Consider the following 16,557-nt stretch of genomic DNA (forward strand, 5'->3'; position numbering starts at 1 on the left):
GATTCTATTAACTCAGACCTCGTGGCAGAAGAAGGTAAGTAAGAAAAGCAAACACTGAAATTAAAGCTGCGAATTGAAAGTTTCTTTGGGTTTTAGGTTTTCAAAATTGTTTTCATAGCGACGTTTCCCTCATCTTCTGAATGTTTTTTCTCTAGACAAAGCCAGGTCTCTGAGCAAAATTTAGGCAAGGGTTTTCCTGGTTATGTTTTCCTAACACAAAAATGAGATTATGCCATGTAAAAATAACAAAGTCTGGTTGCTAGGTTTTTAGAAAAGAGCGATCTGAGCAACAAAAACTGTTGCAAGAGCTGTAGGAAGGTTTAATTCTGGATAGTGCCAGTGATGATTGGGAAATCTGTGAGCATTTTGTGTGTGCAAACAGCACTATACACCAACCACCCAAGATGCCAAAGCTTGTTTATGGCATATATTTTATAAAATTATAACTTTTCTGAAGTCAGGAGAGCTTTTTCAAGTACATTCACGACGCTAATCTTTCAAAAGTGGGAGAAGGGCTTGCTTGCTCAAAAGTGCTGTTGTGGTAGTTTGATCAATTCAAGACACCATCACATTAATTTAGAAGTTTCCACAGGAATCTTAGAGCTTAAATGGATAACTGTGGAAAAAGGCTGAGAGAAAATGGGAGTGGCAAGGTGGGATTTATCAGTTCAAGCTTTGAAAACTATATTAGCATGTCTGATAACACAAGTATCTGGCACAGCCAATGGAGAGCACTTGAAGAGTGCAATTAATTTTATCCTTAAATAGATGTGTTAAAGCAGGTTAAATAAATTGTGCTTATTTTTCTCAGACAATTGTAAAAGACATCCAGATAACTAGTTCAGGTCTAAATGTCTGTGTTATAGATGTCTGACATTAAGGTGAGATGAAGAGACTTTTCACAGAGCCACAGAGAATACTAAAGACCCAGAGAGGACTCTGCACCTCCTCCATCCCCTGAAGCAATCTAAGTGCTTTTTCCACTAAAAGCTGATGTATAATATTTTTAATTAAAATGTGAATATTTTCTGTATTTTTCCCTTGATTAACTCTGCTGGCTAATTTAAGCTGACCAAGTTCTGCATATCTTCATTCATATTTCCAAGTTCCAGTGGAGCTGACCTCTTCTAGCAGTGAAGGAAGTTTTCTGGTTGAACTGTGCAACCTTCACCCTTGTGCTGACATCATCATTACCATAAGCTATAGAAAGGAAATAAAGAAAATAAGATTAGCTTTCCTCAGTGTGCTGTCTCATTGTAGTGAATGTCTCTGCTTTGCTACTGGTTTCCCTTTTTTACTTGAGAGCCCACTTTGATTCAGAATTCCTTATGTCTCCTATCATAGAGTTATTTTTTGTTTTTATTTCAATTCCTGTGATTAATCTGGCCCTCAGAACTGAGTAGTTTAAAGTCACTGGAAGTAATTCATGCAAAGTAAAGAAAGATAAAGAGAAAATCAGGAGGGAAAATACAACATGATAGGACAAACAATGTCACAGTAAGTAACTTAAGTAAATGTTGGTGGTTACTTCGCATACAGTTCATAAATTTGCTAATTCTTTAAAAACTTTTTATGTTTCTAGTCTACCAGTAGATTAACATGGAGAAAATTGTTAATTTAGGGATAATATGGGGAATGGGAAGATCTAATGTGATGATGTGCCTCTTAAGAACATGTATTAGTAGTCAGATAGAAGCTTCCTTTTTTCTAGGTTATTTTCAGAAACAGTTTTACTATTTTCTTTGAGGAAGAGCTATTTTGAATTCAATTAAGTGGTTTTGATTAGGCCTTTGGAATAAAATGAGACAGGAAGCATACTTTTTTGCTTTTTCTCCCCATAAATTCAGCATATTATGTCTTATTTAGCCTCTGGTCATACCAATAATTATGACTATACTTTAATATACTAATTTTTAACTCAGTCATGGAGAATACATAGGCGAAGATAAAATTATTGAAACGAAACTGCAATAAGGAACTTGCTTCTGTACAGAAGCCTGTTGTTCTGTAAAGACTCTATATTTGAAAACCAAGAAAAACGTTAAGGTTTTTCTTAAGGACAAAATATATGTCAAAATATGACCTTGATCCAAGCTCTCTCTGATGTCACAAGGAATGTCTCAGAATCACAGAATAGTTGAGGGCAAAAGGGATTTCTGGAGATCAATGCCCCAAGCTCTGTGCTCAAAAGTAACTGGACACCTAGTTACCCAGGACCCTTTCCAGACATATTTCTAACATTTCCAAGGATGATACACTACAACCTTCCTGTCTGACAACAATCAATTAAAAACTTTGTGTGAATATCTCTCCTGAGGACCTGAGAGCTCCTAGGTGTTGTAGTGCTCCATGTGGGTAGTTTGAAAGCAGAGAGTGACCAAACTTAGAGGCCAGGAACAGTATTCATACAGAGGCTCCTTTCTGAATCCCCTGAATTAACCAACTGACTTATGATGAAAATACTAATTGCAGAGAAATAATATTATGTATAACTCTTTTTGTTCCATTCAGTTAGTAGCTGTCTAGTCAGAATTTAAAAGAAGGTACTATTCTGAGGAATTTGTGAAAAATCTCTAGGAAGAAGATGTTATTTAAAGTTCCAGGGGAAGTTCTGAATACAAAATATTATAAATATTGTAAATAAAAGTTGTACTTGTGCAAATAATAGTAAAATTTTATTTCATGATAAATCTGACGATGCTGCTTATTTTAAGAGGCTTACTTTAATGAGGCTTCAAGATACTTCCATACTTGAAGAATTTAGCACAAATATAAAAATAAATTCTTTTTGGTCCTCTGCTCCATAAGGATGATAATTTCATGGTAGGCAATTTAATCTTTCTTGTTTAAGTAAAGTTATGCTTGTTCTTTTTTACTGAACAAACAATGCAAAGGGTCTGCAGAGGTCTTTAATCTTTCATCTTTTATTAATTAGTGGTCAGCCTCTTCAGTTACTGCCAGGCACATATTTACACTTATGGTAGTGCAGAGGTTGGGGGCGATACCTCACATAGCACAAACTTTGGAACTTTCCTCTGACACAGAGAAATAATAACATAGATATTAATAAATATCTTATTCTTTCCCCCTTGGGGCCAAAATAGGTCAAATACTGCTTCATACAACCTTTGTGCACCCAAAATGTGGTTGCTATTCACTTGGAGTAAACATATATATATATCCATCTGTATATAGTTTTGTATCTGAAGGTATTTATAACAGTCTATTTTAAACATACAGAATCACATGATGTCAATGAACTCTGTAACCTGACATGTGTGTTTTTGAAACAGAGCTGCGCCAGACAAGTTAAAATTTATCTTATATCAGGTTAGAATCAGTGAAAAACCAAATCGGATTACACGAGGCTGGCGAAAAAATTCTGTGTAGGGGAAGAATAAAGAAAAAATTGTGCACCCAATTTATAGAGAAGTAATTTGAAACAAACTGTGAATTTATCTTTGTGACTGATAAATACATTATTTTTTAGAATTCTAGATGTTATTTTTAGTCTCGTATCATCAAATCCCATTGATACACCCAGAATAGAAAGAGGGAAATGAGTCTATCTAGTTTAAAATCTAGTCCGAGATTCAGAGACCTCTTTCTTCAGTCTAAACCAAAGATCCGAAGTAAAATTTAAACAAAATTGAAATTCAAAAATTCATATAAAAGACATTCCAACTTTCTTTTTCCTTCTCTCCATCAGTGTGTACTATTTTTCATGGCTACAATTCAGAATACTGATAAAATCAGAAGACAAAACCATAAGACATATTCTGCAATGAATTTATAAGAAAAAAATATTTTCAATTATTCATCTTTCCATAATTTATGTAAAAGCCCAGGATTCTGTAGAGGTGAGATTACAAGAAAACAATTAGAGAGATAAGGGAGAATCAGTCTTAGTATCAGAATCCAAGGAAAGTTTGAGTGTAGCAGAGTAATTCAGAAGTGATTATTTTCAATCAGTTAAGGATAATACTTCTTGAGGTTGAGAAAAACGATTGTAAATTAAACCAAAACTCAAAAAGTTGCAAAGAGGCATAAAAGACTATCTGGAAATTAACAAAAAAGTCACCCTAGCCTTGCTTTGGAGAGTTTTGGAGCTGTTTACCCTGTCCTTTGTGACCCTCTCGAATCCAAAGTGCTGGGCAGCAACCAGCTGCTAAAAAGTGACACAAAACCCCCCATTTTTCAGAGAACCTTCCCCAGAGGATGGAGCCATGGAGTTGTTTAAATCCGTGGAAAAACGCCTTTTGGCTACAGGAAGGCCAAGACTCAGGCTTGATGTTTTAAATATGTCCATCCTGATTAAGTGCTAAAGGGTAAATGCAGTGCTAGCAGAAGGCCTGATCACATGGTCATAAATATTTAGGGAGTCCATTCCAGTTCCCATCAAAAGGGGAAAAAATGACACAGAAGGACAAAACCAGACAGCAATGAAAGTCCTTCTGTTTCTAAAGCAACAAAGGGTCCCAAGAGTGTTCTTTTTCCAAAGTAAACAGAACGTGTAGCTCAAAAATATATGTTAAAATTAATTGTTTCTAATTTACTAATATGTTAAAACTGTGTTGTTACTCAGCCAAGCAGAGCTTTCAAACTGAATAATGTTAAAATTGTTTTCAATACTCGTTAATTATTATATAATAATAAATATATTTTATATATATTTATAAAATTCATTCTGGCATCATTAACAGAAAGTTACAACCTTATGTGTAATATTGTTTTAAAAGAAATATTAATTACAAATAATAATGCAATATTAAATTTACATAAACAAATCTAATAGATTTCTACATATAAGAATCATAAAGCTATGTGTTGCAGGCATCAAATTGTTTCAGCAAATAAATGATAGGAGCCCACACAAAATTGTATTTCAATGTAAGTTTCAGAGCAGAACAACAATATAAATCTTGAAAGAAGTATTTTTTTAAAAATGTGTGATACAGCAATACCATTCTTGTAATTACCCCATTGTGTATGGGTATATATTTATTGTGTATGAAAAAATATTTTTGACTGATGAGGGATAAAAACGAAATTAGAAACTGAAGTTTGCATGACACAAATACATAAAAAAAATTCCAGTGCTAAGAATTTCCGTGCTACTATAAATTTGTGCTTTTCTGAAGTAAAGGTAATACACAACACTTTATTTTGACTGATTGTCATAGTTTGGGCTGAAACATGAAATTCAGTTAATCCCCAAATGTCTTTTTTGAGGGGGTTCATTTATATGATTTTATGGTGAACATACGTAAAAGCCCTGTTTGTCTGTTTGAATTCTGATTAAGAGATTAAGGGTGAGTGGCTGCAATGAAAAAAATGACTTACAAAATACAATTTCCCCTCCTTTGCTCCATTTGCTTCCTGAGGTTGTTGACACAGAGCTCCTGGACCCAACCTGATGTTGCAGCACCTCTCCAGTTGGGACAATTTCTCAACACCCTTTGGGGAATTTTCCTCACTCAGGAACATAATTTGCTTAGCTGCCACTTTCCCCCTCACAAGGATAATTTTTTCCATATTTGGTACCAGCTCCTGACAATTTCATTTCTCTTGAACAAATCATTCTGCATATTCTGGGCTGTTTCATAATAATCAAAGGTGAGCAAGGGAATTTATTTTGTGCATGCAGATGGAAGTCATCCCCTTTGATTGCAGCATGGAGAGACATCTGAACACTTGTGGCTCTTCCCTAATATGAATCTTAAGGCTATCCCATGGTTTAGTACTTCAGATATGTTTGATAGGACATTTTTTATATTTTCTGAATTTAATACAATAATAAATTATCTACCATTATCATTGTAGTGAAAAAATACTTCAAGTTAATTTTGATTTAGGACAAGTGCAAAGGATTTTTTCTTCTTCTTGATAAGCTTGGGATTTTATAGTGACGAGTTAGAGATGGCTTTCTAATGTCAAAACAACTTTTGTTGTGTGACTTAAATTATTAATTGGCTTTAAATACATAAGGTTCTCACCTTTGCACAAAATATAATTTTGAATTACATTTTAAATCACATTATAAAGAACATTTGGCTCATATTTATATTTTATATTATGTAAATAGTGTTGCATTTCTTCCACTTTTCTGTTGAAGTGCTACAGATTTTCCTTGATCTAAATATATATATGTATAATATATATACATATATAAAAATATATATATACATACATAAATATAAACATAAATATAAATATAAAATTATAAATATAAATAAAATATAAAATGCTGCACATTTTTCCTGTTGCAGGTCATCCAGGAAGTTGGGAGAGATCCAAAGGAAATATTTATATATCTTTCAGTCAATAAAGGCAGAGGCAGCAAAAATAAGAAAGGAGTTTGGTGTAAACAGGATACTTTGCATTGATAACTGACATGTGGTTTATTTGATTTACAAATAAAAAAAATGCATACACGCATATAAATATATATATATTTGAATTAGTGGAGAATGTTTCTTTGTCTAGTCATTGTTTAGTCTTTTCTATATGCAAATTCACTGTGTGTAAGTGAAATTCATCAGAAGATATCCTGGATATTATAAATATTTTTGAAACACATTTAATGGAATGTCAGAATTAAAGTATTTTTTTTCCTTTTTTTTTTTTTTTTTTTTTTTTTTTTTTTTTTTTTTAAATAAAAAAACCAAAACCAAACCAAACAAAATGCAACAAAACAAGCAACCCCCCCCCCCCCCCCCCCTCAAAAAAAACCCAAACAAAAACCCAGGCGTTCCTTCATGAACAATTAGAGAGAAAGATGTTCTTTGGAATGAACAATTTTAACCCTCTCACCAAATGTGTTTTGGCTTGCACTGTCCAGCCACACAAGATGCTTGCTGTGAGTTGGGCACCCCACTGGACACAAGGGCAGAAAGAAGGAATTTGCTACTGGAAAGGAGCTTATTCTTTTTCAGAGCATCCTGGTTCATGGGTCTGGACAAAAATTCCCATTGTGGCAAAAACTGGAATAAAGATGCTGGGGTACATCGGGAAGAGAGTGGGCAGCAGGTCAGGGAGGGGATCCTGCCCCTCTGCCCTGCCCAGCTGAGGCCCCTCTGCAGTGCTGGCTCCAGCCCTGGGCTCCTCAGGACAGGAGAGACCAGGAGCTGCTGGAGAGGCTCCAGGGGAGGCCACAGAGAGGATTTGGGCTCTGCAGCATCTCTGTGCTGGGCAGGGACTGCGGGAGCTGGGCTGGTCAGGCTGGAGAAGGGAAGGCTCACAGGGGATCCCATCAATCCATACAAACATCTCCAAGGGCTGCCAGAGGATGGGGCCAGGCTCTGTTCAGTGGGGCAGGGCCAGGATGAGGAGCAATGGCCATCAAATAAAGGCCAGCAAGTTGCAGCCCAGCAGGAGGAAGAACTTGTGTCCATGGAGGGGCAGAGCCCTGGAAGAGCTGCCCAGGGAGGGCCTGGAGTGTCCCTGTCTGGAGACATCCCAGCCCAGCTGGACACGTTCCTGTGTCACTGCTCCAGGGGACCCTGCCTGAAGTCCCTTTCAGCCACAGCTGTTCTGTGATTCTGTGATTCTTAAAGTCATGCAGAGTGAATACCATGGTTCAAAAGAGAATTTTTAAAAGTATTTTATCATCAACCCTCATGGAGGTTTGACTATATCAATATACAGGAAAGGACAAAGTATGAATGAAATGTATGTTTGATTATGTATTAAACATATTTTAGAGAGCTGGCATTCAAAATGCTTTTCATTGTACTTTAGTTGTATCCAGACTTCATTCAGTTCAGCTTTTGATGTGAAGCAATTACTGAAGAATTAGTTTTGAGTTAAACATCTGAATAAAACACAGAAACCTTTACGTGATTTTGTGCACATATGCAGACATTTAAACATCTTTAGTGATATTCTCATGTAGTATTTAAACCTGTCCATGAAAGATGATAAGCACCTTGAACATCTGTCTTGGCATTTTTCTGAGGTGACTCAAAATAAACAGGGTTTATTTTGATAATAATAAACTGAATAATATAACAATAAACTGATAACAATAAACTGAAAAATAAACTGAAAAAAATCCCATTTGTAGGTGTCAGATTTCTCTTCTGAATTCCTGAGAGATCAGTGATATTTGCTTGTGGGTATTTTCCCAGCTTGATCTTAGGCTTGGATGAGCAAGGGCTGCATTCATTCCACGTTTTTGTCTTGGACAGTCTGGTTTGCACATTGTTGGGCAGTTGCTTTGGAAAGCTACAGTAAATTCAGCTTTCAGGGGGAAAACTGGATTTTTTTTATGGAACTCCTTCAGAGCTGAGGTGCATCAGAGGTGCTCTGAGTCTGGGAGAGAACATTCCCATGCGGTCCAGGCATGTCTTGGCCAGGCTGGGGTGGACACCAGCTGAGCTGGAGATGATCAGGGGTAGAGGGGAATTCTCTGTTGCAGAAATCCAGGACAGGTTTAATTTCCAGAAAATCACAGGCCCATTAGGAAGAAACTTCTTGAAATTTCATGGATATTCCTGGCTCTTAGATTAGAAGTAGGAAATTCAACTAAAAAGGAAACAAACTAAACCAAAAAACTGTGAAGTAATTTGGAGATTTAACCAAATTAATGTAAATCCCAAGTGATTCACTAGTAACATGGATTTCTAAGCTTTGTATAATTATATAATTTTTTTTTGCATTTAATGAGATTTTCATGACTGTTTTAGTCAGCTCTTGAAATTCAGTTTGCTGGATGTTGTTATGCAAGTTGATTGCTATTGTCTCTGCATTTTCTAAACCACTTAGAGGGAAGGTAGAAGAACAGTGTATTTCAGATATTGAAATAGTAATAGGATTCATAATAGAAACATATAAATACACACACTCTGCTTTCCATCCCCTGTGGAGAGGAGATTTTTGTTTACTTGTGAAATGGGTTACAGATGGGACAGGAGCTGCCATAAGCATCTCACAGCCTTTCATTGCTGAATCTCTTCTGAACTGCAGAGGCCACATTTTCAGAAGCATAAATGATTGAGTAACTGTCATTAACCAAATGACATAAAATAGAAGAAGAATTAGAAGCCCCTATTCAGCTGCAAATTTCTTGCTAGCTAGCAATTAATTTTGTTTCAGAAGCTTTCAAAATCCAACATCTGAGAATTTCTATTAGGAAGAATCCCATATTGTGTATATTTAGTAAGAGTGGCTAATGCAAATTTACCTTATTCATATGTGTGGGTTTTGATTTCATTTTTTAAAAATATGAATTAAGTTGTCCGAAGTAAAAAACGCCTTAGGAGAAAATAAAGTATGAAACGGTTCTACTGTTCATAGATCTTCTTCTGGCAGCAGTAAGAAACTATGTCTTCTCTAAACGAAGTATTTTCAATACACAAGAAATGAGAATTAGAGTCACTGTGCAGCAGTGCCATTGTATTTGCTATTGTTTTGTGGTAAAGTAGTACAATTATGTTAGTAGCAGATTAATGATTTGGTTTTTCTCCATTTAGCCAGAGAAAGCAGACTCATAAGTAAGTTCAGATTAAAGTGCCAGACGTTTCTGTAGAAAAGCTGAACCCAGAGAGTAGATTTCTAACTGACTGGGAAATACAACCCCTTCCTGTTAACCCCATGAATGCATATTTGACCATTTTCAACTGGATAAATTAACATAGCAATGTCAACTCAGTCCTTTTTTTGAATCAAAGTATCCTTTCTCTTTTTCATTGCCAACAAGATGAGACTTTTAAGGAATTATTTTTTTTTGTTATCACAGATTTTTGTGTGCTTTTTACCTTGTGCCTGGTTAGCTGGGTCTTCCGTATTTCTTTCCCAGCTAAAGACAATGGGAAGAACCTATAAATATAAGGAAAAAGCCTAAAAATTAGCCTAGATTGTACTCAGGAGCAGTGAATCAGGAATACCATTGGGTCTTTTTGATGGATCCAGAGCACTGTCCCACAGTTTCAGGATAAAGATAATTAGCTATTAGTTTACCACAGCAAACTATGCTATTATAATCACTCTCCTCGGGGAAAGCAAGTTCTAATTGCTTCAGCACATTTCCAAATGAAATAATTATTCCATCCAGAGTGCGTGTTTGTCTAGCAATTGTCACTTATTAATTATAGAAATGGAACATGTTGCATCTGGGAGAATTACAAAGAGATGATGTAATCTGAGCAAGGGATGCTGCCAGGGAAGCAAACAACAGTGAAAAAAAGCCTCAAAGACTGTGCAAAAGTGAGCAGATAAATGGTATTTCTGGCCATCTTGTGCACATGACAATTGCACTGTCTAGTGGTTCCTGAGAGCCTACCAAGGATATACACCATTCTTTCAATGCCTTTTTAATGCACTTGAGGGGATAAGGACATTTTTATGTTGTTATTTAACAAAAAAGCAAAGGCAAACCACTTATCTCATGGACACAGAAATTAACACTCATGCTGTTGGATGCAGTTATAGGTTTCTTTCTGCTGCTACTTCACTTCTGAGGCAGGAGTAGGCTGATATTTTCTTGAGATGGCATCTCTAGAAGAAATCAGATTAGAAAGGTCAGGGTGCCAATGACTGGAACTGATCATCAGCACTGTCTTTTTCAGAGCTGAGCTGTTTACCAAACATGCCTGTCTGCTCCCCTTTTTCTTGGTCTCCTAATGTTTTTTAGACACTTCTAAACAGGTCTGGAAAACAAGTAAAATTGCAAAAGGTAAAAAAAAATAAAGGCACAGATCTACACCCATATTGACTTTTTTTGTCCAAATGCTGGAGAAGCACTTCTAAAATTTTATCTGTATTTCCTACCATACTCTTGCAGGAAATTTCATCAATTGATTTCATAAGCATGCAAAACTTTACAGTACATTTCATATGTAATAGTCTCCTTGTTCCTCCCCATCCCCACCACCTGCTGTGTAGTCTGTAAACTAGAAGAGCAAAATTCGGCACTGATTTTTAATGACTCATCCTAAGTCATCCAGAATAAATGCCTTGCAATAAAATGTCATAAAATTATTAAAATCACCTAATCTCTTCAGACACATAATTTCATCTGTGTAATTTTTTCTCCTCGGTTAATTTTTGGGGCACTAAGATTGTAGCAATAAAGGCTCCAACAAATAAAACAATTATTTGTTTTTCCCAAATTGACACTTCCTTTTTTTAAAAAAATTATGATTATGCAAAGTTATTTACAGAGCAAAAGAATTAAAATTAGAAGAGCACACTCTGATAGAGTGTAAAGCACAAAAAGCAGGAAGACTTCTCTCAGTGTATTCTGGAGAATATGCTGAAATTTACTTAATGTTCCTGCAAAGGAAAAGCAAAAAATCAATTTTATGACTGACACCTATTTTGCTCTTTTATTTCTTGTTTTCTCCCTCACAGTTTATGTGGCTTTCCGTTTCAAATTAAGCATGGCACATAGGACAAGGTAAAATGGTCTCAGTTTGTATCTGCTCAGAAGCAGTCTAGATTTGATATTAGGAAAAAGTTCTTCCCTATAAGGGTGGTCAGGCAATGGAATAGGCTGCCCAGGGAAGGGAGGGAATCAGCATCCCCAGAACTGCTCAAAACCCCACGTGGATGTGGCACTTTGGGGACATGGTTTAGAGGTGAACACAGCTCTGGGGAGGTCAGTGGTTGCATGGAGTGATTTTGGAGGTCTTTTCCAACCTTAATAAAGTTATGATTCTATGCTTGTATCACCCAACCCTTACAAGGTCTCATGTTTATTTCATGGATTATTTATCAAAGTGACACGATAAAAAAGTTTGTGTTTTTTCTATGTCATTTCATCATTTTCTCTCACTTAACCTGGGCTTTACAGACAAGGCTGAATTAATTGTTCCACATCAGTCTTGGAAGACAAGAAGTATGGTCAGAAGTAACACTTGGCATTATTTGAAGATGAGGAGAGTGCACAGGCCAGGCAGGGTTTTGAATTGCAGGTTCAGTTCCCTGTAATGGACTTGACTGCACAACAAAACATCAATAAATTTAAGGTGAGTCTTTAAATCACAGGATGTGTGCTGACTTCAAATAAACTCTGCTATTCCGCATTCCTAACAGACATAAAATCCTCCAAAGGAGCCTTTGCATCTCTAAGGTAGTAGACAGATGATGGTAAATTATGTCTCAGAAATTAAGAACACCATGTTAAACTTGTATGATTTTTTAGGCCATTTTGACTTTTGTTGGATGGTTTTAAATATCTTTCAGTTTATGAATCTCTGAATTTTAGTATAAATGCATGCCTGCTATGTCCTAGCTTTCCCTCTAAGTTGTCATGTACTTCTGAAGCAATGAGGAGTACTGGGGGGGAACTAAAGGCTGAAAGTCAATAATCACATGTGAGAAAGTAACAGAAGACCACTGAGACATTAACACCTCTCTATACACTGATATTCTATTATTTTGTACATTCTTCATATTAGTCTATATTCTTTCAATAAACCTTACTTCTATACCTAACTGCAAGTAAGCAGTGATGTAGTAATACAGACAAATTTTAAATGGTTCCACCTAAAATGTGCATATTTCACTTGCTGCTTGAATTCAGTCAGAACAAAATTTACTGTTTCATGTAAAAATGGCAGAGTGGAACCTTTAAATTACTCGCAGAAAAAAAAGAGGCAGACGAGGGGGAAGGAAAGAACAAGAGGGGCGAGTATTCTAAAATAATTTTCCCCTGATGCCTCATTTTTACTAACATGGCCTAAAGATTGTTGTTTTCTGCTGTCTAATTTTTTTTGTTTGTTTGTTTACTTTTCCTGTGATTTTTTCCAAGCTTGTTGAAGCACGCTGTCCGTTCTGTAACACAGTTTTAAGGAATGGCTCACATGGACTCCAAATCTTATTCCTGCAGAACAGGTTTTCAGGAGTCAAACTCTTATTCAAGGTATTCTTAGAGAAAAGAAAAACAAACTCTGCTCTGAGAAGGAAAGCTAAGGAACTGAGGTTGCATTTGAAAAAGGTTATTGTGGAGAAACAAATCTGCTTATTAAGGAGGAAATAAAGTAAAGATGGAAGGAAGTAATTCCACAATATGGATAATGCTCATAAGCCAGTTTTGAACCCTCTTTTTACCCATAATTCACAAAATTCACTGCACAAGCATGGCAGTTTCGATTTAAAGCTCTTAGCTTTCTTAGGCAGCTAAGACTATTTACAGAAACCTGGACAACTCATTTTGTCTTCCTGTCCTGTAGTTCTCCTGGAGGGAGTTTTGCTCTTTCCAAAGCAGGTGCATATTTTGGAAACCTGAGTTTCATCTCTCAGAGATTCATATTCTGGAACTGGATGTTATTGTATAAGGAAAAATATCCTAGCAGCTATTGTAGAACTACTTAGACTATTAAAGAAAAGCTATGTTGACTGTCCAAAACCCTCATATTTTCCATGTTGTATGGAAATTTTTATTGTAGAGACTGGATGGGTTTAGGTTTCTTTTTCTTGTATGAAATCTTACCCCAAGCCATTGGTAATAGTTGTTTCCAAATTCAAGCCTGGCATTGGGGTGGTGGTGACACGACCCTGTGTTGTGACAGAGGCTGTCATGGATAAGGCTGTGCCTTACAGAGCTTATATTTATAAACTTTTGTGTTGGGGAGGTACAAAAATCATTTCAATGTTGTCAGAAGCGCTGATATTCACATCTCTGTTCTGCAGAATGTGCTGCTGCACCTTACCTTGTGCAAATTTGTACTTTATAAGGAAATAAGTAGTGTTTGAGTCTTGCCTCTTCACAGGAATCGGAACTCTTATTTTTCTCAGCAACAGTAACACTTCTCTTCAGAGAGAATAGTTTTTACTGACAGAGAAATAGGAAATATTGATTGCTGCCTTGTCTAAAGCATAATCTTTTTGCAAAAGAAGTGACACAGTTTTTCATTACTGTGCTGCCTGTCCCAATTTCTGCATTAAATTTACACAGGGATTTGAATTTCTGAAAAGAAGAGGAATTGAAGAGAGGATCAAGTTTGTTGAAGGACCACAAGAAACAAATACTCTCTCTGCAATAACGCTGTCTTATTTTCCCTCTGTAAATGAATGCAAATGTGTAGGTGTGTCTGGTCTGCAGATTGCACATGTTAGTCTCTGTAATTTAATAATGATTCTTTTTTTTACTGCATACCACTTCAGCTTTGATTCATGGCTGCAATTTCTTGGCCATAGGCTGGATAAACTTTTTTGCCCCTTTTCTTTGTCACTATACAGAGAATCGAAGAAGAGGAGTTCGTTCTTATTAACAAGTCTGAAAAGTTTTGTCTATGTATCTCCTTGTACTGCTTTTGAAAACAAGTTTTCCTAAAAGGTCCGAATAATATAGATTGGAAAAATCTATTTTTGCCCTTAATATGGTAATCTTTAAATTAATCTTTCTGCTAGAGACTTTACAGACTCAAACATTCTATGGCATCTTTAATTACACTACTCTCTGTCAAAGTCATTAACGTTTTTGTCACCTTGGTGTCAGTTATTCATTATATTTATATGTTTAATGTTCTTTACTGCTTACTATACTAATGAGGTATTAAAATTCATTTATTTTATTTCCTATTAGTTGGGGATGATTTGGATTGTATCAGTGCAGTGTTTCCCTCCTTCTTTCTAGTCTGATTCATATAAGATTACATAATTATCTACAAAAATGCTATTCAAGTTAGAAAAGCAGTCTAAAATCTGTTTAACAGCTTTAACTGTAGGAAAAACTCATTATATGTTTAGCCATTGTCATGCATTGTAAGAGAAAACACTATTGAGAAATGCGCCACAATGTTCTATTTTAAAAATAAAATACCTTCAAAAGATCTTTATCTGTCACCATCCTGTTTGCTGTTATTAAAAAAAAAGTTATTTCTGAGAAGTTCTCTGGAGGGGAATATTAAACAACAGACTCAGAAAGTTTATAAAAATGAGTTTGTGGTCCCTACTATTTGCACAGCAAATGTGAGTTTGAGATAACTGTTGCCAGTGATGGAAGTCAAATATTCTCTGCAACCCATGCTGCAAATCCAAACATTTACAGCTGTAGAGTTCATGGAAAAGGTCAAGTGAACAATGAGGAAAAATGGACATCTGATTGTTACTCTCTAGAGCTATCGTGAAGACTGAAATAAGAACAATAGCAAATCCTGAAAATCTGGTTTTATGGTTGCAAGACTGCTGATTTCTGGTGATGTTTGTGTACAAGTGTGTTTCTATCTTCATTGTAATAAGAGTCTCTTATGTGTCTTCTTTTCTTTTCCAATTTAAATCTGAAAATTCAGCCTTAGAAGAATTTATCTTAGAGGATCTTGCCATGGGAATTTAATTATTCATATGTAGAATTATAAATCCCTCAGCCTCTCTGATTTCACACAGAGTGTGTCTGCACATGCCACACCTCAGGCTTTAATTGAGCTAACTTGTGTAATGGATCTGGAATATCCAATTTACTCTATCCAGGCTACTTAAACTTAGTGAAAGAAAAGATTAACAGAGAGGGCATTGATTTGGCAAACAAAATCTTTTGCAGAAACAGAAGAAAAAGAATGCAATTTTCCAAATATTTATTTTCACTGCCTACTATTTATCATTGTAAACATAACATTTTCTCCTACTGAAATGTACACATTTCAAAGTTATTTGTCAATTGTGTTCTTAAAAAGCAATGCAAGAGGCCGAAATGTAACTACTAAGGCCACATTTCAAAAATGCATATTCCAAAATACAGTGACTTTCTGTTACCTTTGGCTATCCCACATGAGGAAGTATTTGTCCTCTTAAAACTACATCAGAGAATATGAAAAGAATAATAAGACTCAAGAATAAAACTGTTTTCAATAAAAATAAAAACTGTAAAATTTCTATAACCAGTTAAATGGGCTTGAAGGCCTCTTTTTATAAAAGTGAAATTTGTATAAATAAAACCACACTTTTTATTTCCAGACTGTAATATACTTGAATTTGTTCTGTTTTCTACTTGATGTTTCTGCTGGTGTTCAATTTATGAAGAAATGGTTCCTCCAAAGGCCTTTAATAACTTAAACCATTTCAGTCACTTGATTATATGTGGGGGTTTTGTTTTGAACTTTTTTGTCTGCTTTTTTGTTTGTTTGTTTTTGTAATAAAAGGTAGAGAAAGAAATTCTTTCAGCTATTTTCTTGAAAAGCTGACTTATTTCTCTGTGAAAGAATTCAGAAGAGAAGGTAAGTTCTCTCTGGAATTATCTGCAAGCTTTAAATAAAAGACAAAATTATAGCCACCAGAGCTTGATAGAATACTTGCAACTAGTATTTTTCCCAAAAAAATCATTTATATCACATGACCTTAAACACTCTTATTCAATATTATAGCCTGAGATTAAAAAAAAAAAAACCCACAACATTTACTATGAAAATTTCAAAGAAACTTTGGTGTGTACAACTTCTGTCTCAATTTCTGTTTACAAAGACATCCACAGTGCTTTGAAAAACACCCATGAATTTGCCTTCTGAGGGATGTAAATATCTCTAAAAGAATTAATTGAACATATTCCTGTGCCGAATGCCTTACTCAGCTAAATTAATGAGGACAGTAAAGTAATGTTGTATCTTGGGACTTAACTTT

Source organism: Zosterops lateralis, assembly GCF_965231275.1.
Source record: "Zosterops lateralis genome assembly, chromosome: Z".
Taxonomy (NCBI): domain Eukaryota; kingdom Metazoa; phylum Chordata; class Aves; order Passeriformes; family Zosteropidae; genus Zosterops; species Zosterops lateralis.